The sequence below is a fragment of the Malaclemys terrapin genome, chromosome 6 (assembly GCF_027887155.1).
Source record: "Malaclemys terrapin pileata isolate rMalTer1 chromosome 6, rMalTer1.hap1, whole genome shotgun sequence".
NCBI lineage: Eukaryota > Metazoa > Chordata > Testudines > Emydidae > Malaclemys > Malaclemys terrapin.
The window spans coordinates 79,197,088-79,218,708 of NC_071510.1; the positions used below are offsets into that span (position 1 = coordinate 79,197,088).

Genomic DNA, 21,621 nt, shown 5'->3' on the forward strand with positions numbered 1-21,621 from the left:
ATCTGCCAGAAAAATGAAGCTATGATCCTGCTCCTGTTAGAAACTAAGCAACTTGCAGGAACAGGACCTTAAATTATATCAATGACTTCTTGAAAGAAGGAAAGTAATAAAAAATATAAATTAAAATGTGCATCTTTTTGTCTTTAGCTCCTAGGAAATGAACCAGTGTCACTTCTCTGAGAGATGATTTTAAGAGCTCTGTGCTGCATAATCTCTGGAGATTTGCTCTGATGCTCATCGCATGAGATCAAAAAGGAACTGTAAGCCAGAAGGGTTTACATAAGAAGCATGTAGAATTTGTAGATTGTTTTAATGTCACCCCTTTGCAGACTTCCTAACTAGCAGAATGAGAATGTACATTCTACACTCTTTTTCAAAGGGAGCCCTTCCCATGATCATTACAATTTAGGTGACTGGTATTCTGATTGACTAATATGTTGAACCTTTGTTTTTATCTAAAGAACTACCCCAGCAACTTGATTTGGAGATACATTTTGCTCTCTCTTCTCTAGACTGAGAGCTAAAGTCTCAGTGGCAATCCTGCTCACTTAACCAGTCTAGGAACAATAGAAGAGGTAGAATTGCTTAGTCAGGCCTGGATTAACCAATATGCACTTGCACAGGACTCCCATCTCATGGGAGCCCTGGACCACTGGGGAAAAAAGTACAACCAGCACCACCAACAACCAAACCTGAGTGGCACTGCAACCCCACATGCCAGGTTGCAACGCCACTCACTCAAATTTGGTCGGGCTACCTGCTCCCATTATGATGGGGGGCGGAGGCAGGTGGGCCAGGCCAAACTGCATGAGTGGCACTGTGATTTGGTGCTTGCCCCCTCCTCACTTTGACTATAACCACCAATCTGTCACCTCCACACACACCAAAAGTCTGGTGTTCTGTGGGGGTGGAGGAGTGGCACACTGAATCTTTGAACCACAAAGGGTGGTGATTGTCTTGTATATCACATGCTCTGTCTAGTTTCTAGTTTCCCAATTCCTTAGTGCACAGGGCCCCAGTATTCTTTAATCTGTGCCTGTGCTTAGTGCTAAGAGTAAATTTAGAAAAATCTGACAGACTTGAGAAAACAAAAGTTCTAGTACTGTAGTTGAATTACACTCAAACAGGAATGGTGATCTCCATGAACGTTCAGTCAGGGAGAGTTTTGATCTGAAAGACTGTAAAAAGTGTGAATTGGTTGATAATTTGGTAGGTCTGTAAAAAAAAAATGGAGAATATTTATACAAATGGCTTCATGAATTGGCTTCGGCCACTGATGCCTACTTTTGTGTTTGCTTTTCCAAAACATTCATACAATCAAATTTTATTTGTATGAGAATTTGCAAAAAGTGGTTTTCACACTAACATGCACAAATATTTGGAGAAAATGAATGGCAGAGTCTTAGCTGTGAGTATTCATGCCACAAGAACTTGTGCACTAATCTAATCAGGGAACAAAAGCAATATGATGAGATTTATCTGACCTATCACCACTAACCTACACAATCTGAACATCAAATCTTGAATACACGCAGATAACTGTTTTTGAGCAAGCCATGGTGTGCAATTTTTTTTAAACTGCGATTTGTTTTTGCAAAATACTTTTAAATAACAAATATATCTGAGGAAATCAAACTAAATCAAATTTGAAGAAAAATTAAATGTGAGGGTATTCTTGAAGCAGCAGCAGAAGTTACATTAATTGAATAAAATATTCATTGTGAATTATTCACTGTGCATTAATATTTGGTTTGTAATTGATACTGAATAATTCAGTTTTGCAACCACATAGAAAAATAGAGTATCCATTAAATGCTTTATTAGTATTTTTAAATATGTCTTATGCTTTAGTTTATCACTGTTTCATTGTGGTTTGGAAGATCTAAATTATCTCCCTTTTCCAGACAATTTATCACAAAACTATCAGCAAGATGCCTCCATTGCATTTGGGAGACTCCCTCAGGAGAATATGATGAGTGTATGCTATTTAGTTTCCATCGGTCAGTCTCTTCTCAGCAGATTCAGAGAGGCACTGTATACCATCTTGCGATTCTCTTCTTTCTCTTTCTCTGCTATCTGACAATTATTTCCCCATGTTATTAGCTCCTCTTTTTTTTACACTACATTACCTGAGTTGTTTTTTTAAACAGTACCATCTTCTTCTGTACATTTCCACATCCTTACTTAAACTACGGTATTTATTCATTCATTTATCCAATTCTGTAATAGTGGTGCATTTATGTTGTAATTGCTTGCTAGAAAATATGTTCCCAGAAGGGCCAAAAACGACAGACAGTTTCAATTGAGTAAAATCAGCTCCCCACCCCCTTTTATGAAAGGATTATATGAACATTCCTGACTATCAAAGTATGTAGCATGATGGCCATCCTTTCATTGCTACTTATAAATCTGAATGTATTCCTCTCACCAAAGAAAAGCAATACTCTGTAACTGTAGCCCAATCAGACTGCTGAAATGTGTTACCTGTCATTTCCAGCCCACCCCTCTCAGAATTTGGCTGTTGTATCTTCCAGCCATAGGACATGTGCAGTCATTATCAGCATAATATATACATGATTACAATGAAATCCAATATATATATAAAAGAGCAAAATCACTAAACAAAATTCTTGTTGTTCTTTGACCTCTCCAAATATCTGTCCTCTTTGCTGGAATTTTCCACATTCCTGAGTCATATATATTTCAATGTGCGCAACATACAAATGTGGTGTGTACACAATATAGTACATACAATAGAGATGTCTTTGGGCCTGGGGTTTATCTGCACTGCAGTGCTGTAGCTTTGTTGCTTTTGGATGTAAATCACAAATCTTGAGATTTTGTACTTTGTCTCACAATCTGGCATTTATTTCCACATGTACAATTCTTTCCTAATGGAGACAGCCAATTAAAATCCACAGGCACAAATTTTTATTCTCAGCGTCAGCCCATTGTGGATTGTCTCTTGTACAATTAAACATAACAAGTGCACAGAGTACTGTAAAAGATTTATACTTTGCTGACATCATCAGGTACCTTATGTATGTTTTTAAGGCAAACAAGTAGATATCCACAGATGAGGTGGAAAAATGACACAATGTGTGTGTATAATGATCCAAATCCTCAGATCCTTACTTAAACAAAGGAAGAAGGAAGAGTGTGGTTGAGGTACAAGAGTGGGAGTCAATGAATCCGGTTTCTTTTCGCAGCTCTGCACAGGCTTACTGTGCGAACGTGGAGAAATCATTGAATCATCTGTAACATGGGATAATGATACTTCCCTACTTCACAGGGGTGATGTGAAGCTAAATTCATTAATGTCGATGAGGTACTCAGATACTATAGTGATGAGCGCCATAAAACTGAAAATTCATGAATACTGGTTTTTACTTAGTCCATTTCCTGTTGATGTCAACAGGAGTTTGAGTGAAAACTGAATAAGGAATAGAGGATTGGACCTATTATCAATAATTTATTTAGTATCTACTGATTTATTGTTCCACCTAGGTTTATTTACAACCTATACTGTAAGATCTCTGCGGCACAGACTGTCTTTTTTTCTTCTCGTTGTTTTTAGTACGCTGCCTGGAACAATGGAGTCCTGGGGCAACTAGGGTTACCATAATACAAATAAATAATCATTCCAGAGTAGCAACTAGGAGAAGGTGCTTGAAGTGGTTTGTTTAAAACATATATTTGGATTGGTTAGAATATATATTTGCAATATTTAAAAATGCTTCCATATTGAAGGACTCTAGTTAATACTCTCAATAGTAATACAGTTATGCATACATAAGGCTAATTTTACGGTAGAAATACATCAGTTACAATTTCTGCATATAATTTTGGAAAAAGAATGTGTGCAATTTAAGGAATGTGTTTGCTCTGTAAAGAAACTTGAAATGCAGCTCTAAAATGGATGCTACTAAATGTAATATCCCAGTAGTCCACCATCCATCCACTCCATTCACTCTAATACAAGCCTGAGCTTGACTAGGCTGAACGTGATGCAACACCATGTATATTAGAGATAAGCACATATTCCAGAGGCTCTCTCTGATTCACGGCCAACATCGTCTCCCCTTTTCATAGACTAATGATCCTCCAAAGTACATAAAAAGCTCTTTTGTCTTTGTCACAGAATTGAAAAAGCCATATTTTAAGAGCCCCATTCTGATCTTTTCAGAGTTGTGATGGAATATTTCTGACTACTGTATGTGTAAAGTAAATATTGCTTATCTACAGGGTGCAAACCGAGTGGCCCCCCTATGCAGAATGTGTATGAGACTGTGGCAGCTAAGGTCCCCTGTTCAGAAATGCAAGGCTACCCACTGATGTGGATTTGTCAAGTATAGTAAGTTGCATGATGTGTCTTAATGTGAGGGCTTGTCTAAACACAGTTTTGTATTGCTTTAACTATATCAGGTTGAAAGTAACAGAGGGTCCTGTGGCACCTTTTAAAACTTCTGTTAGTCTTAAAGGTGCCACAGGACCCTCTGTTACTTTTTACAGATTCAGACTAACACGGCTACCCCTCTGATACTATATCAGGTTGAAAGATGCTTATGTCAGTATAGCTTATTCCCATACATTTACAGGAATAAGCATTAGTCATCTTTATACTGATATATCTGCATCCACACTAGGGGTTATTCCAATTTAACTGGTTTGATGAAAAATCACATACTAAACTGAAATAGTTAAGACAGGTACAAAAACTGCATGTGGACCAGGCCTAAGTCCATGTGATACAAAGGGGCATTGGCTGTGGGCAAATTTTACTACTAACCCTCTAAAATATTATTACTATATCTATGAAGTAATTATTTTCACTTGTATATGATCAGAAACCAAATCTCACCATTTCTTTAACCTGTAAGCATCAATCCTCTGTGAAGACAGCATTGTTAAAGTGTGGTGGATTCACAAAGACTTGCATTACAGGAAGTCCCTTATTCTTTCCCTTCCTCTTTGCATCAAAAATTTTCTTCCTGTTGGTTTCTTCTCTGCTGCAGGATGTTTCCCTTTTCCCAGGTCAATCCTCTCTCATCGCTATTTTGCCCTCTATTGCTTCACCTCCCTGCTCCCCTTATTCTCAAAGGGTACATCTACAGTGCAATAAAAAACCTGGGGCACAGAGTATCAGAGTCTATGTCAATTGACTCGGCCTCATGGGGCTTGGGCTGCGAGGCTAAAAATTTCAGTGTGGACATTCAGACTAGGGCAAGAGCCTGGGCTCTGAGACTTGCCTTCAGAGCACAGGCTACAGTCCAAGCCCAAATGTCTACGCTGCAATTTTTAGGCCAATAACCTGAACCTCACAAGCTCAAGCCAGCTGACCCAGGTCAACTGCAGCCATGCTGCGGGTCTTTTATCGCAGTGTAGACACATGCAAAGCTTATTGAGCAGGCTACCTAGTCCCACTAACAGAGAAAATGGCAGGTCTTAACCATTAGATTTTTCTTTTAAAAGCTTCTTTTTACAGTCTTTTTCCAGAAAAAAAAAACAATTTGAAACAATTAAAAAATGTCACAATTGAAACCAACTAGCAAAATTCTAAAATTACTCTTTATCATGATAAAAATGTACATATTGGTTTATTTTTTCTGACATTTTCTAAACTTTTGAAAAGCAGATAAGCAGTAAGAGAGATATTTTCAAAAAGAGGCCCCAGACATGCATGCAAAAATGTACCTGCAATACTCACCTGATGTACTGGATGTTAATGAATAAGTTTACTTAGGGCACGTTAAGGCCAAATCCAACACTATTGTAAATCAACAAAGCTCCACTGAAGACCAGTCCTGCTCCCAATTACATCAATGGGAATTTTGACATCAATTTCATCATTAGCAGCACTGGGCGTTTTCTCATAGGTACAATCCGATGGTTGTGATTGTCACACACTGTATCCTCTTTGGGTATACACCTATGCCTCAGTTTCCCCTTTCCCCTTTTTCTGCACTCCTTGAAGTACTCACCCCTCCCACAACTGCGGTTTCAATTAAAGACAAACTTTCTAGGGTCTGATTTGTTAATAGGTCAGAAGAAATCATCATGGTCATCTAGTCTGACCTTTTGCACTTTGCAGGCCATAGAACCTTGTCCACCCACTCCCGTAATAGACCCCTAACCTCTGGCTGAGTTATTGAAGTCCTCAAATCATGGTTTAAAGACTTCAAGTTACAGAGAATTCACCACTTACACTAGTTTAAACCTGCAAGTGACCCATGCCCCACGCTGCAGAGGAAAGTGAACCCCCCACCAGGATCTTTGCCAATTCGACCTACAGGAAAATTCCTTCCCAACCCCAAATATGGCAGTCAGTTAGACCCTGAGCATGTGGGCAGATAGCTGGGAAAGAATTCCCCATAGTAACTCAGAGCCTTCCCCATCTACTGTTCCATCTCTGGTCACTGGGGATTTTTGCTACAGGCCACACGCCACTGTAGGCAGTCCTATCATACCATCCCCTCCATAAACTTATCAAGCTCAATCTTTAAGCCAGTTAGGTTTTTGCCCCCACTGCTCCTCCTCTGACGGTTAGAAACCTGCACCTAATTTTGAGCCTAAACTTGTTGATGGCAGTTTATATTCATTTGTTTTTGTGTCCACATTGGTACTTAACTTAAATAGCTCCTCTCCATCCCTGGTATTTATCCCTCTGATGTATGTATAGAGAGCAATCATATCTCCCTTCAGACTTCTTTCGGTTAGGCTAAACAAGCCAAGCTCTTTGAGTCTCCTCTCATAAGGTAGATTTTCCGTTCCTCAGAACATCCTCATAGCCCTTCTCTGCACCTGTTCCAGTTTGAATTCATTTTTCTTAAACACGGGAGACCAGAATTGCACACAGTATTTCAGATGAGGTCTCACCAGTGCCTTGTATAATCATACTAACACTTCTCTGTCTCTAGTGGAAATACCTCGCCTGATGAATGCTAGGACTGCATTAGCCTTTTTCACAGCCGCATCACATTGGCTGTTCATAGTCATCCTGTGATCAACCAATACACCCAGGTCTTTCTCCTCCTCTATCACTTCCAACTGATAAATCCCCAGCTTATAGCAAAAATTCTTGTTTTTAGTCCTTAAATTCATGACCTTGCACTTTGTACTATTAAATTTCATCCCATTTCTATTACTCCAGTTTACAAGGTCCTCCAGATCTTCTTGTATGATTTCCAGTCTTCCTCCGTATTGGTAATACTACTCACCTTTGTGTCACCCACAGATTTTATTAGCAACTATTACTTCTTGTGCCAAGGTCAGTAATAAAAACGTTAAATAAGATTGGTCCCAAGACCAATCCCTGAGGAACTCCACTAGTAACCTCCCTCCAGCCTGACATTTCACCTTTCAGTATGATCTTTTGTACTCTCCTCTTTAACTAGTTCCTTATCCGCCTTTCAATTCTTATATTAATCCCCATCTTTTCTAATTTAACAAATAATTTCCCATGTAGAACTGTATCAAATGTCTTCCTGAAATCCAGGTAAATTAGATCTACTGCATTTCCTTTGTCTAAAAAAATCAGTTATCTTCTCGAAGAAGATCAGGTTGGTCTGGCACAATCTACCGTTTGTAAAACCATGTTGTATTTTATCCTAATTGCCTTTCACTTCCAGGTCCTTAACTACTTTCTCTTTCAAAATTTGTTCTAATACCTTGCATACAACTGAGGTCAAACTAACAGGCCTGTAGATTCCTGGATCATTTTTTCCCTTTCTTAAAAATAGGAACTATATTAGCAATTCTCCAGTCATAGAATACAATCCCCAAGTTTACAGATCATTAAAAATCTTTGCTGTTGGACTCGCAATTTCATGTGCCAGTTCCTTTAATATTCTTGAATGGAAATTATCCAGGCCCCAGGATTTAGTCCCATTAAGCTGTTTGAATATGACTTCCACTTTGGATGTGGTCATTTCTACCTCCATATCATCACTGCCATTAACATCCTCCCACTAACCCTAAATTCTTCATTAGCCTCATTAAAAACGGAGGCAAAGTAATTGTTTAGGTGTTGGGCCATGCCTAGATTATCTTTAATCTCCACTCTATCCTCAGTGTTTAGCAGTCCCACTTCTTCTTTCCTTGTTTTCTTTTTCTTAATATCATTAATCCAAATGCATTTACCCTTTGGCTTTGTATCTGGGCTCCCCACATCCTTTCTGGCCCTTTTTCAGAGCTTCACAGTCTCCCTGGTATCCTGGTAATCTTACTTCTTGGTTTCTGCATCATCAGCTTCTTCCATACAAGGAGGTCTACCAGTCACACCTCAGTAGTCTTTCTGCAAGCTGCTGTGGCAAAGACCCGCACCAGTAATTTCCTAGCTACTCACCTCTCCAAGTGAGTTCAAGCTACTATGTAAATAATCCCCACAGGCAGCCACCTGATCCCTTAGTCGCATGACCCTTCCAGATCATGTAATCCTTCCGACCAGGTGCTTCATCTGAGGGCACCCAGTACCGCCTGCGTGAACTATGTTACCCACCTTCCTTCTTTTAAAAGGTCAAGAACCAAAACAGGTGTGCTCAGCTGCATGCATGTGACCCAGAGACTAATGCCATATTATAGAGATTCTACAGCACAAAGCATCCTGGATGTTAACCAGCCATTTGTTTACCATGTAGAGATCATCTAGGTAATGTATGGGTCACCTTGATTTGTCATTATTTTTGCTACCATTGGTAATATTTCTAAGTGGTTATTCCCATCTTATTTCTTCTGCAATTTTTCTGATATCTAGAACAGTATAATATAATAATGTAAAAGTATCACCAATAGGATACGAAACTGTTAGCATATTGTACTCTCAATACCCTACTGAGTTCCTCCCTAGTAATATGAGATTAATAGGAGAAAGGTGTTAATGCAATACAATGGAGATCTTACAGTTAAAATTCTAGACTATTACATAGTAATAATAGCTAACATTACTGATTTTGACTAGTATGGCATTTGTATAATATGATGCAATTCTTATGTCATATGGTACATTAAAAATACAAACAAAATAAATATCAACTCATTTTTTACATTGAAGTAAAAGATATAGTACTGAGATTACTGACCAAGAGAGTGGGAAATATTACAAAATTAAAAATAAACAAAAAAACCTTCACACATTAAGCACTGTATGGTGGAGGAATGCTAAATGAAGCCATTTTCTACAGTACAATTTTATTATTTCTGGAGATGAGTTATAACTGGAGAGACTATTATTATCACTTATATGATTGGGGCTTATGTAATGTTTCACTGTAAACAGTCAGCACTGTGAGTAGCAAAGAATCAGAGTTCATTACAAGAGGGTTTCTCTCCATTATGGAAATCCGTATTGACTTAGCTGCAGAGCTGGAACCAAAATGAAGCCAAACACTGCTTAAGTATGACTTCCATCCATAAGTAAGACAGGGGGTTACTGATACAAGTCTCTTCTTACTTGCTCTGCTAGCTCTGGAAGGCAAGCAACTTAAGGTCACTGTTGCAACAATATGACTAAGGTTGTATTAACATATTCAATATAATGTTTATCGTTGGGGAAAATATTTGCAAGAGACAACGCAATGGTCAAACTCTGAGCTTTTTTTGGTATCCTATTGAAGTAAGTAACAGTGAACATAATTCGAGCCCATACAATATTTCATATATTGAAATATAAATAAATATGTGTTCTGGAGAAAATCCAGTCCCAACACTTAAATAAGAACTGTGCTCTAGGGAGATCTGATGGAGCTGTGGGAGGAAATCCTCTGACACCATGCTAAACAGCAATAGTATAGCCATTGTGGGACCACTACTGCAGCCTCAGCAACTGTTATGCCCCCTTTTCCCAGAGGGGAATAGATGATGGGCTGGCACTACTGCAAATCAATTGGCCCCTGCTGCAAGCTAGGGACATTACAGAACGGTGGTGTATGACATGCTGGGTTTGCCAGGGACATTACATCCACCCCTGCCTCTCCCTGTTTGGGCTTCCCAAAACCTTCTACCCTCACTTCACAGCAGAATGATATTGATTCTACTGCAGTCAGGGCTCTGTGCATATAGAATGGAGTGGCAGGATATACACTCAAATATCTATATACATATATATGTACATATCTATATACACACACAGAGAGAAAGAGAAAATATTGATTTGGTGTAAATTAATGACAAATTTAAAGGCCTCCTATATAATGATTTACGGTGTTCCAGGGCCCATTGAAATCTTGAATCAACAAATGTTAAACCCAACTGATTTTGATCAAATAGCAACTTTGTGGTGGATGTATTCTGTTCTTTGTTTGGGGCTTCATTTCCTACACACTTCCAGGTATACCATATTTTGTTCTTGCTATGCAAAATAACCCATACTTCACCTAAAACTACTATGCTAAAAACATGACATTTTTGTCAAAAAGAAGTAATGAACATGAACAGTAGCTACAATTCTAAATGAATTAAAATGGTTATTTTTTAATTCAAAATTATCCAGATACACTAGCTGACAATTTTTCCTTTGTTTTCAGAGATGGGCTTGGTATGTTGACATACCTGAAAGTGCTTCATTTGCACATCAGGTTTATAAGCTGACTGACAGATGAAGAATTTCACGTGTTCTGGGAAGAATATCTTCCTTTTTCAAAGGAAAATACAGATGTGCAAGTGAGAGTTATGTGAGATCCCTAGGAATGGGACAAAGTGGCATAGCAGTTCAGGATTTTGGAAAATGCTGATGTTTTGTTACTTGCCCATAGATTGTTATTCAGAGGATGCTTTTATCTCATTATTTTAAATTCCATGAAATCATTTATTCAAATTAAACAAACAAACCACTGCACCTAAGCACAACAAAGAAGGCCAAGAGAAGAGCATTAATAATGATTAGAGACACGATGATTCTTACTGCAATGAGAGACTACAAAGATGGCTTACTTAGCCTTGCTAAGAGAAAGAAAGAAAGGGCCATGACTGACTAAAGTAAAATCAGGAAGGGTATAGTAGAAAACTGATCAGCTACTTCTTTTTGCTCTCTCCCACAGTGCAAGTCCAAGAAGGTAATCTAAATGAAAAAGAAAGGTGGCAAATGTAAAACAAATAAAATGAAATCTTCTTTGTGCAATGTATTACAGTCAAACTGTGAATTCACAACGTATTACAGTCAAACTGTGAGAGGTCATCACGAAAATAATTCAACAGGATTTTTCAAAGGACTGGATAATTTTATAATCTTTTAACATTTGCTCTTATGCAGGTGAAGAGAATGATACAAGGGAAATCAGACCAAATGTGTCAGGCAATAAGCTGATTGCCTGCAGGCATTAGGCAGGAATTTTATACCCATATCATTACTCAATTGGCAAGATGCATTATGGTGGGTGCGGTACAGCATTTCTCTGAGGCATCAGGTATTATGGCCACTGCTGGAGGCAGGATACTACACTTAACAGACCAAGAAACAATTAGCTTCATGATTTTAATGTTACTTAGTTTTGCGAAATGCTCTTTCTGAAGAGATAACATGATCACACCACAGCTCAGAACTTAATTGGACTGCTTGACATCCTCAAGCTCTTTCAGTGGCATATTTAAATACAAAGGATGGAACACACTCTCTAAGATAGTCCTGACCAAAGTAAAGCCATAGTACAGCTACCAACTGAAGAATACATCACAGATACCACTTTAAAACCTAATTTCATTGACTTGAGGACAACTGGGGTAAAATTAGTCAAACCCGATGAGGGAATCACTACAGAGATGTGTTTATCTTTCCAGTATGATACTGTCTGTATTTGAAATACCTCAGCTCTCAGAGCATCCCTACTGTCAGAGTCTATTGACAACACCCTTAATCACCAGGTTCCCTGCATTTCTGTGCTTCACTCCCTCTCTCTGGTATTTTTAATATATTTTGCTTCTGCTTTCAACTCACCCACAAAGCTGTCAATTTTCTGAAATGCTCCTCTCTCTCTCTCTGTATGTCTACATTTTGGATGATATCTAGATAACTCAAATGAAAGGAATAGCATCCTATTGTAAAATTGAGAATATTCAGCTTAGCCAGCCCATTTTTATACATTTTAAAGTAGTTTTTAAAAGTTAATTTATCTGTGTACTGTGCTACAATTAACTTCTCTGGATAGTGAATGACAGCACTGATGGCTTTGGGATGTAATCAACAGTCTTTATGGAGCACTGGTCTTCTAGTCTGGATCCTGGTTTCTTGGTATTTAATTAAACAGGATTTTTAACTTCCTTTTCACTTCACCTACCCTATTTTTTTTTAACATTTCCACTATCTGTCCCACAAATGTAGTCTCTTAACTTATTGCCAGAAATATAACCCATGATTTTTGGGATAAGTGTATATATAGGCTGTAGATGAATGACAGTGGATTAAAACTTTTCCCCTGGCAGGTTCTTTGCTGAAAGGATGTTGCAAGTCTATCCCACAGCCTGCAGCGAAGTTGAATGCCTGTAAAAGGCAGAGGGACTACCTGGGTTGTAGACAGTATGGTACAAAGACCATCAAAAAGATTAATTTTTTTTCTCCAGCCAGGCACACTATGTTTCACCTGCTTTTTCTATTAGGTGGGGTGATGCCTGCTGGTAGGCCTTCCCCATGGAGATTTCCATTAGTTAAACACAAGCCCCCAAGAGAATCTGCAGGTGTCAGCTCACTTCCAGTCCCTGAGGATTAGCATTCAAGCTTCAGTTTGTAAACCTCTTTGTTAAGCGAACACTGCAGTGAGCAGAGCCCCCATAGAGAGGCTGAGTAGTTCTCTCATTTATGACATTGTAAACCAGGCTGGGTGCACAAAACTTTCTGAAAATGAGGACCCTTCGACATGTGTCAAACTGGGCACCCAAAACTGAGGCATCCCAAATCAGTAATCAATTCTGAAAATTTAGGCCCATATGTTTTCCCCTGTTTATTTCCCCCTCCATTTAGAGACATGTACACGGAAAGATCATATCAATTTTTAAGCGTTCACCAGCACCTATTTATTATTCTCCTCTTTGTCTCAATGCCTTTGTTTGGAAGATCACAATTGGCTACTGTTGAAATTATTGTAATGTCACAAAGGGCATATTATGATTTCAGGTGGGGAATACAGAGAGTGCATAGATTAACACTCGAGAATCAAAGATCAACTTTCCATACAGCTGGCTCTAGTAATTTAGAGTTGAATTCTGAAAGGTGCTGACTTCAGTTTCAGGTGGTCATTCACCACCTCTCAGAACTTAGTCCATAATGAGGAAATAAATATACCAAGTAAAGGCAGAAATACTTCTCAAAGTTACCCTGCTTTTTAAAGAATTACACTGGATGATTAAGAGTATCAAGGGAAGACAGATTTTTTTATTAAAACCATTGGAAATCTGAAGAAAATTTTGGCAAACTCTGCATCATATTGTGTAGCAATTTTTCGAATATCTGTAGGAAAATCTGCGGAAGTATTTTAAAGTGAATGTACTCAGACAGCTATGAAAACACTAGCAAATTATTTAGTACAGATTTGTATCCATACTTAATATCTTTACATAAAGTTGACTTGTCACGCTTTTATATATATAAAATCTCCTTCCACATCTCCATGAAATCTTTCATTTCCCTGGGCCCCCCTAGAAATCTACCTTTATCCCCCCCACCCCCCAAAGATCTTCCAGGCAATTTAGAATCATCTTTTTTAGTTCTTCTCCCTACTGGATTATGTGGAAGAAGCAAACTCTAATCTTTCAGAGAACATTCAGTTACATGTATCTTTTTAACCTCCAATGCTAAGTGCATGGAATGACTTTTCAAATGGACACAATGAATAAAGCATTAGGGGTTTCTATTAGGGAGAGCAGCTGTGAAATAGTTAATGCTGACATTTAAAATTGTCATTTTTTCAGATTTCAGAGTTAGTGCCTCAGCAAGGTGAATAGCAGGAGGTTCATGCCTCTCTGAGAGTTATTGTTTCATTTTGTTTGTCTCTGTAGCTGGGAACAGAACACTGCATTCATTCACTGTCAGAGGGATAAAATCTCAATTTGTATCAGTAGAAATTATAAATTTTCCTAATCAAACTTTAGATTATTCAAAACACACTGAAATCGACAGAGAACCTTAAATTCATGGTGAGATGGGAATTTTAGTAATATGTGTTTCCAGTGGCCCTATTTATCTGTTGCACACCGAAGAAAGAGATTGGCAGAAAGTGTACCATACCTCTTTTCAATTATGCAAAATATGTGTGTACCAGTAATGTGATACTATATACAAAGTGCCTGTGAAGGGTCTCTCATATTGACATATACCTCATTTTCTTAAAGAGGGTGCCATATAAGTACCAAGATAGACAGATTAGATAGATTTATATGGCTACAAGAAGAATTGTTAATTATGTGATTTAAATGGCTCCACATTTATTCATTGCATGCCCCATCATGTCATATACTCTGTAATCATGTAAAGGCACATTAGACTACATTTTGAAAGTACTGTGGGGGTAATTACATGCACAAATCCCAGAAATAATGAAATTTATTAAAAGCTTGCCTCACGGCTTTGAAAATATACCACATTATGCCATACACATCAAGGGGCTACTGCTTTAATTTCTCAGTGACTTTATCCTCCTTCCCATGCAAAATCAGATTCCCTCTAGGGCACTTTTTTGTGAATAAATACAATGCTGTGTGGCACTTGTGGAGTTTGCTATGTGATCAGTAGATTTCTATCCTTTATGGAGCTTGAAATCTGGGTGTTCATGAGGGAGAGAAAGTCTCTAGGTTTTGGACTGTTTCATGCTCAGTGAGGATGGCTTAGTTTTACACACAAATATAGGCCCAGATTCAAACATGTTTGATGACATACTTACCATAGAGCTCTGCTGAGCTCAGTATATGTATCTGTATTAGGGCCCAACCCTACTGCTATTGAAGTGAATTTTGTCAATTGAGTATTGTCTGCAATTGAGTCTAGAATCAGGCCCTTCATAATGATCTATTAAGGGGTAAGTCACTGCTCTGTACTAGAGATGTTACCACATTACACTAAACAAAAGATTATAGCACAACTGCAAAAAATGACTCATAAAATCCTATACTGAAATAATTATAATACTTACCATTTGTCTAACACTTCACATCTTCAAAGTGATGCACAAACATTAATTAATTAATTACTCACAACACCCGGTGAGGGTACACTTCTGGTGCTGTGTAATAAACAATAAGGTGATTTCCTCCAACTGGGAAACCCATGAAAAGGTTTCTGGGTAGAGGAAATCTCAGTGAATATCCCCTCACAGAAATCCCCTTCCCTGTAAATCATCCTCACAGACTGATCCATCCCATTTGGGAAACACCACTGGCTTCCCCTCAAATCTGGTGGTTCCCTAGGGGTCTGCAGGACACCTCTTCATCCACACTATCTGTGGGTCCCCAGAAGCCCCAGCTACCTGGCAGCATGGCTTCATAGAAGCTGAACTACCATACCTCCCCACAGCTTCAGCTGCCCCTCAGAACCTCTGTAGTGGTCTACGTATGAAAGTTATACACAACCTGAAGCTGTATGATCTTAAATTTCCATAGGACTGGAGGGAAGATGATGTGTACCCTATCGTGCCACCCACTTTTCTTCCCAGTCCCCTCCCCCATCATGGGCTTCACACAATATGGGGAAGAATTTGCAGTGGCTGGGGGATAGGGAAAAGTGCTGTGAGGGCAGCTGAGCCCCTGTTCCATGAGGAATGAGGGGTGAATATTAGCACACAGAGAGCCCCCACTGTGTATGGATCTAGAGGATGCAATCTGGCCCAAATGTACGTAAGTATAATTTTCCGCATTGCACATCCAAGGAAAACAGATACAAGGAGTTGAAATGACATGTCCAAGACCTCACAACTAGCTCTTGGCCAAGCCAGGAATAAAACTCTGGACTTCCTAAATTCAAATTCTTCTAGATCACAGCCTCCCAGATTTACAAATGTAGGTCAATATCTGACCACATGGAGAAATAAAAATATGATTCAAATAAATGTTTTAAATGCCCATGAAAATTAAAAGACAATTTCCCTATTTTTTTAAAGCAGGTTTTGTAAATAACCAATAATTGTAAACCCTTTCTAGGTTTAAAGTGCTCTGCTCTCTCTTCTCTCTCTTTTTCCATGGCAGAAAACATGCTTATTCCACAAATGTAGCAATCTATATCTTTTGTTCTTGCAGAATCATGTCAATACACACTTCAAATATATTTGAATACGTCCTGCTCTCCTCCTGAGAAGAAAAGCTCTAAAAAAAATGTGAGCTGTTGATATTTAGAGAAACAGTAATTCTATAGGGCTGATCAGCCATGCAATTCTGGATATGCTAACAACTCATTCATTATGTTAAAATGTTTCCCTCCATTATAGCTATTTTTCTATTGCTAATAATCTGTCAGCACTTTCATTCTATATCCTGATTATCAGCAGTTTGCTGCAAAATATCTTCAAAAGTACCAAGATTTTGGATGTTGTCAGAAGAAAACAGAAAATTTTGCACAAGATTAAATGGATACAAATGCATTAAAGCAGGCAGTATAAAGTAATGTGTAAGTGGTTGGAAAAAATGCTTGGTAGGTGTCAGTGGGTTGAATTTGTTTTGGAACTCATAAAGAGTAAAATACACCCAAGCTGCACATATTATAAGGCTATATGTTATCTCAAGGGCTCTAGGACATGTCCAAAGTAACTACATGATATTTGCTTTTTGTCACTAGAAGTGCTAGAAAAATGTAAGGGTTGATTACCCTCTCACTTTCACCAGTGTAAATCAGGAGTAATTCCACTGAGGTCAAAGGAATTAAACTGGTACAAAGTCAGTGTGAATGAGGGGAGAATCAGCTCCTATGTTTATATTTACTGCTTTATGCTGAGCCATTATTTTCTTTTTAGGGACCAATCCTAAAATCCTCAGACATGCACAGTTGAACTCAATGGGAGCTGTGCCTGGTTAAAGGTTATCCCCAAAGGGGGGAAAATGGGTTATGCCTTTTTTTGTTTCTTTAAAATTTGTAAATAAAGCCTTAAGCTTTGTTTGTTCCCTCCCTTGCTCAATCACACTTTTACTTTTTTTACATCAGAAGTCCAAACCTTATCGAGTCCTTTCCTCTTGTATGATTCCATGGTCAGTTGGAGAACTAGCAAGAGGAATAGGCCACCCCAGATACCAAGCTAGCAAAAGCTGAGATGGGAGCAGTTTCTATTCAGACAGTTTAAAACTCTTTTCTGTTTTTGTTAATACCTGTTTAACTAAAATGCTACCTAAACAGTAGGAAGAAAAAATGTTTGTTAACGAGCCAGCTCCCTGACAAATTAAGTACTGAGAGAGCTCACAATACACATTGAAACCTCCAACCATTACTGTTAAAGACATTTCTCAAGAATTCTTTTCATGAAAAAAAATATTCTGTCAGAGGCATGAGGACTGGCAATCATTCATCTCTGTTCCCCAGTATAAAAGGACTGGGCCTAAAGAGAAAAGGCCTTATTCATGCCAGGAATACACTGTAAGTTTATCTCCCCCTCACCCTTTTTTCGTTTCGGAATTTTGTGATTATATTTCAAAGCACCAAAGAAAACCCTTACACTGTTTGCAAGCATGTGGCAGACAGTTATATTTTAGATGATAAATTAACCCACATGGAAGGGTAAGGGCTACCCTTTGCTGCATTGGTGTTCAAGGTGGGGGAAGAGGGTTTAAAGAGACTCTTCCTCCAGAACAAGCATACCAAATCAAATAGCTCCATAAAGTAAAGATAAATACTGGATCTCAGGGCCGGCTAACTCACCAGCCAACCAAACATGCCCCCACTGGGGTATTTGTTATTTTGCAGGAAGGGATGTGTTTATCCCCCATGCTTAGCCAGCCAGTGTGAAAGCTGCCATCAGCAGCAACCATTAAGCAGCAAATTTTGGATGTGCACATTGGTTGTGCTCACAGATACATCAAAGTATGTCCCATAAGGCATTGCCAGACCTCCTTGTGGGCACCTCCCTCCTCTCTTTTCCACATTATGCACCAGATAATGTCTTTCATTCTTTGTGCTGTGTCAAGGGCAGGATCTGGCCCCTCTTTTGCCTCTATAAATATGAACATCAAGGGCCCAACCCTAGAGATTTACACAGTCAAAGCTCCTATTGAGGTCTACAAGAATTTTGCCTGACTAAGGACTGAAGGAGTTCATACAATAGGATGACTCATAGGAGAGAAATACTTCAATCAAGATGTTATTGAGTTATTTTTTCTCTTTTATTAATAAGGGCTGACATTTAACACATACTTCACACAAACACAAAATATACAAGTACATCCTGTATACAACATTTATTAATCTGGCTCTCCTTTATAGAGTTTCTTTTATCAATATTCCAGTTCTAGTACCACCATATTATTTTATTGAAATGTACTAAACCTACAATCTCTATTTAGTGCATTAAAGATTGGTGTTTATTACAGCTGTAAACATTTAATGGTTGATGATTAAATGCACAGTGAACTTATTAAATCCTGCAAGATTTAATTAAACATACTTGGCAAGAGATGGAAAATTAAAATTAGTTTTAATAATTCTGCATAATATGCAATATTTCTTGAATAGGTGCATCTAATCCTAAAAGAGATTTTCGATTTGCTCCTATTTTTACATTTCAAGATTTAATCCATTTCCCCTGTTTCTCCCAAATACACCTCACTCTCACCTAACACATCAAGAGCTGATTTAAGGGAAAAAGGTGGAACAAACTGACAGATCAAATAATGAATCATGCTGTTGGTATGGAGTGCCCCCTGTCATATATCATCAAAATATTTCTTTAATTTCTTTAAAGAAATAGCAACAGTATTTGAATTAAGAAATAACATTATCCCAAATAAGTAAGTTAATAGCCAAACTACCCAAGTCATTTTTGCCTTTTTCTTTGCTCCCACAAGTTTTGTCTTGCACTGGATTCATAGGCATGGTTGGTACCAGAATAGAAACACTGTTCTTTATTCAGTTTCAATATCATATAATTTGAGATTATATGTGGAAGAAAACATATCAGCTTCACATCCTCTGCATCACATTACTGTATGTTACACTGAGTCAATGTAATGTGTACGTTTTGTAATTTAGTATCATTAAAATCATTCATTTAAAATTTAGAGGTTCTGTGTATAGCTTGAAGCCACATAATAATCCAGTATTTTCTCCTATACTATATGTTACATTTCATATAGTTTAATGTGAGATACATTGATTACACATACCATTTCACATGACTTTTATATCAGCTGTTATTATGCATTATGTTTCTGTTTTATTCTTTTTTGGATTACAGCTTTTTAAAAGACTTAAATATGTTCAATTCTGCTATAAATTCTGACCATCCCCAGGTCCATCTGTAAGGTTTTTGGATCAGAACCATTTGTAACAAGCACATGTTAGCTGTAATTCTCATATCCTGAAGTGACTAAAAAAGGCTGTCCTAAAGGCATATAATTCACCTCAAATGAGGATAAAGAATAAGGAGAGATGCTATTTATTTGTACCAAATTAAATAAGCAAACTATCCTCTGCTCTCTAAATTCATTGTCCTGGTTAGTCCTTTATTAATTCTCTTCTGTCTCCTCTCCTTAGCGAATGAAAAAGTCTCTCCCCCGTCCCCTTTTAAATGTAATTTTAGGCAGAATAAAAAAATACTATAGATAACTTATTCAGTGAGTAATTATTTTTTTTCCAGATCATATCACTACTGAAAGAGAAGATCGTGATGGTGAGAGATCTACAGTACTGCAGTGGAATTGTGCAGACTTCAGTAGCACATTCCATATATATGCAATGGTTTCTTATTTACATGTTGCTCGTGTTTATGCAAGTTAAAGACAAATACAGAGACTTCTGCTTTTTCCAGGAATCACAGATACTGGTCAAGGCTAAAAATGGCAGACACAATCAAGCTTGTAATTTATTTTTCATGAAAAGCTAGGTGTACTAATGGGTGTGTGTATGGGGGGGAAATCTCTGCAATTTGTTTTGAAAAGATAGCTCACATTTTTCAAAAAACAAATACTGTATATTCAATTCAGCTTTAGTTGCTTTCATGCTATAGGAATTCTGCTGGTGATGAAAACACTGTACAGCCAATCAAGCTGCGGTGCTATAGAGCCATCCGAAGTAGAAGCCTAGTGTTTAAAATAACCCTTATGAATTATTCATTAAGAGTCGATGTTTATGCAAATTACAGAAGCATGTGCCCACCTGACCACCATGGGTTAATAATAATAATAATAATAATAATAAAAACACACACACACAAAAACCAAAAGGAAAACTACCAAGCTTTAAGCATTCTCCAGAACCTATATAATCAAATGATAATGCTCTTTCATTAAATGCATCAAAGAATTACAATCCTTACCTGGTTAGCTTTGTAGGGCCCTCAGATTTTCTGGATGAAATAACTGACTGTGCGTGCAACCAATAAAACTGAACTGAAAAGCTGATTAAGGGCACTTACTTAATGCAAAGCCACTCACTGAATATTCATATGATGCCTGTGTTTATGCAAATTAAAGCAAAAGAAAGCCCAAGGGGATTGGTTGCCATAGCCCACAAACACGGTGTACAGCAGAAAAATAGAGAATAGTGACAAATAAATCGTGAAATTCATAGCTTGGAAACAGCAAAGAGGAGCATAGTAAAATATTAAAAGTCTTACGTGAATTACAGTTTTAAAAGCTTCATCTAATCATATCATTTTAGGCCTATCAGGTATTTTTTTACCATGTGGTAATCTGTAATTATCATCTTTCCAAGAGATATTGTCACTAGTGTTTGTCAGCTTTATTTATCCTGTAACTATTTATGTAAGTAGAGTCCCTCAGCATATCAAGTAGGAGAAAAAAAATAATTACAACAAAAATTATAGTGTAATACGTTAGGAACAAAACCCATAAGCTTGTGCTACACTGTATTAGGTCTTTCATGTGATTCTGTCTTCATGAGCAAAATGATGGTGAAGAGGAGAGTGAGTCAGTGAGAGTCTGCTAGAAATGGAATTTAGCTCTTTGGGGTTTCTTAATTTTGATACATAACTGCTTCATTTCAGATGCCTCCATGTTTTATATATGACATAGCTAATCTTATTTGTTGTATAGACATATTTTATTTTCCAGATCTAAAATGGTTTTAAAAAGAATGAGCATTTATATTATTAAAAACCAAATGTATGTGAAATGTATATACAATATGCTGTCTCATAATCATGACAAAATGTACTCATGTGGGTTCTTAATACAGTCATTAGTACTATTAATAATGTTTTTACTGAGATATATTTTAAAACCAGAATGATTCAGTATATCAGCATTGTCATTTTTCTGATAAGCAAGAAATGTATGAAGATAGAAATCATTCCCCACTCATATTTAATTTCTTAGAGTTTAGCCTTATCCATCTATTTCAGTCCACAACAGATTACATTTTCAATAGTAGCTCCCCTTTGTAGATAACTAATTATTAATAATGTCATTGTTATTGAAGGTTTTAGATGTGTCTCAGAATTCAGCTTTGATTGTTTTTCATCAAGGACCTGGAACTGAGGTTCGATGAGT

At 37.6% G+C, this 21,621-nt stretch overlaps 1 long non-coding RNA gene across 1 annotated transcript in view; it reads right to left on the bottom strand.

Annotated features, from left to right (window-relative positions):
* LOC128838864 (uncharacterized) overlaps positions 1-20,603 on the bottom strand; it is a 167,820-nt gene extending 147,217 nt beyond the window's left edge. Inside the window, exon 1 of the long non-coding RNA XR_008445294.1 lies at positions 20,427-20,603. This is a non-coding gene — a long non-coding RNA (uncharacterized LOC128838864). The remainder of the gene's footprint in view (positions 1-20,426) is intronic.
* Positions 20,604-21,621: the final 1,018 nt, after the last annotated feature.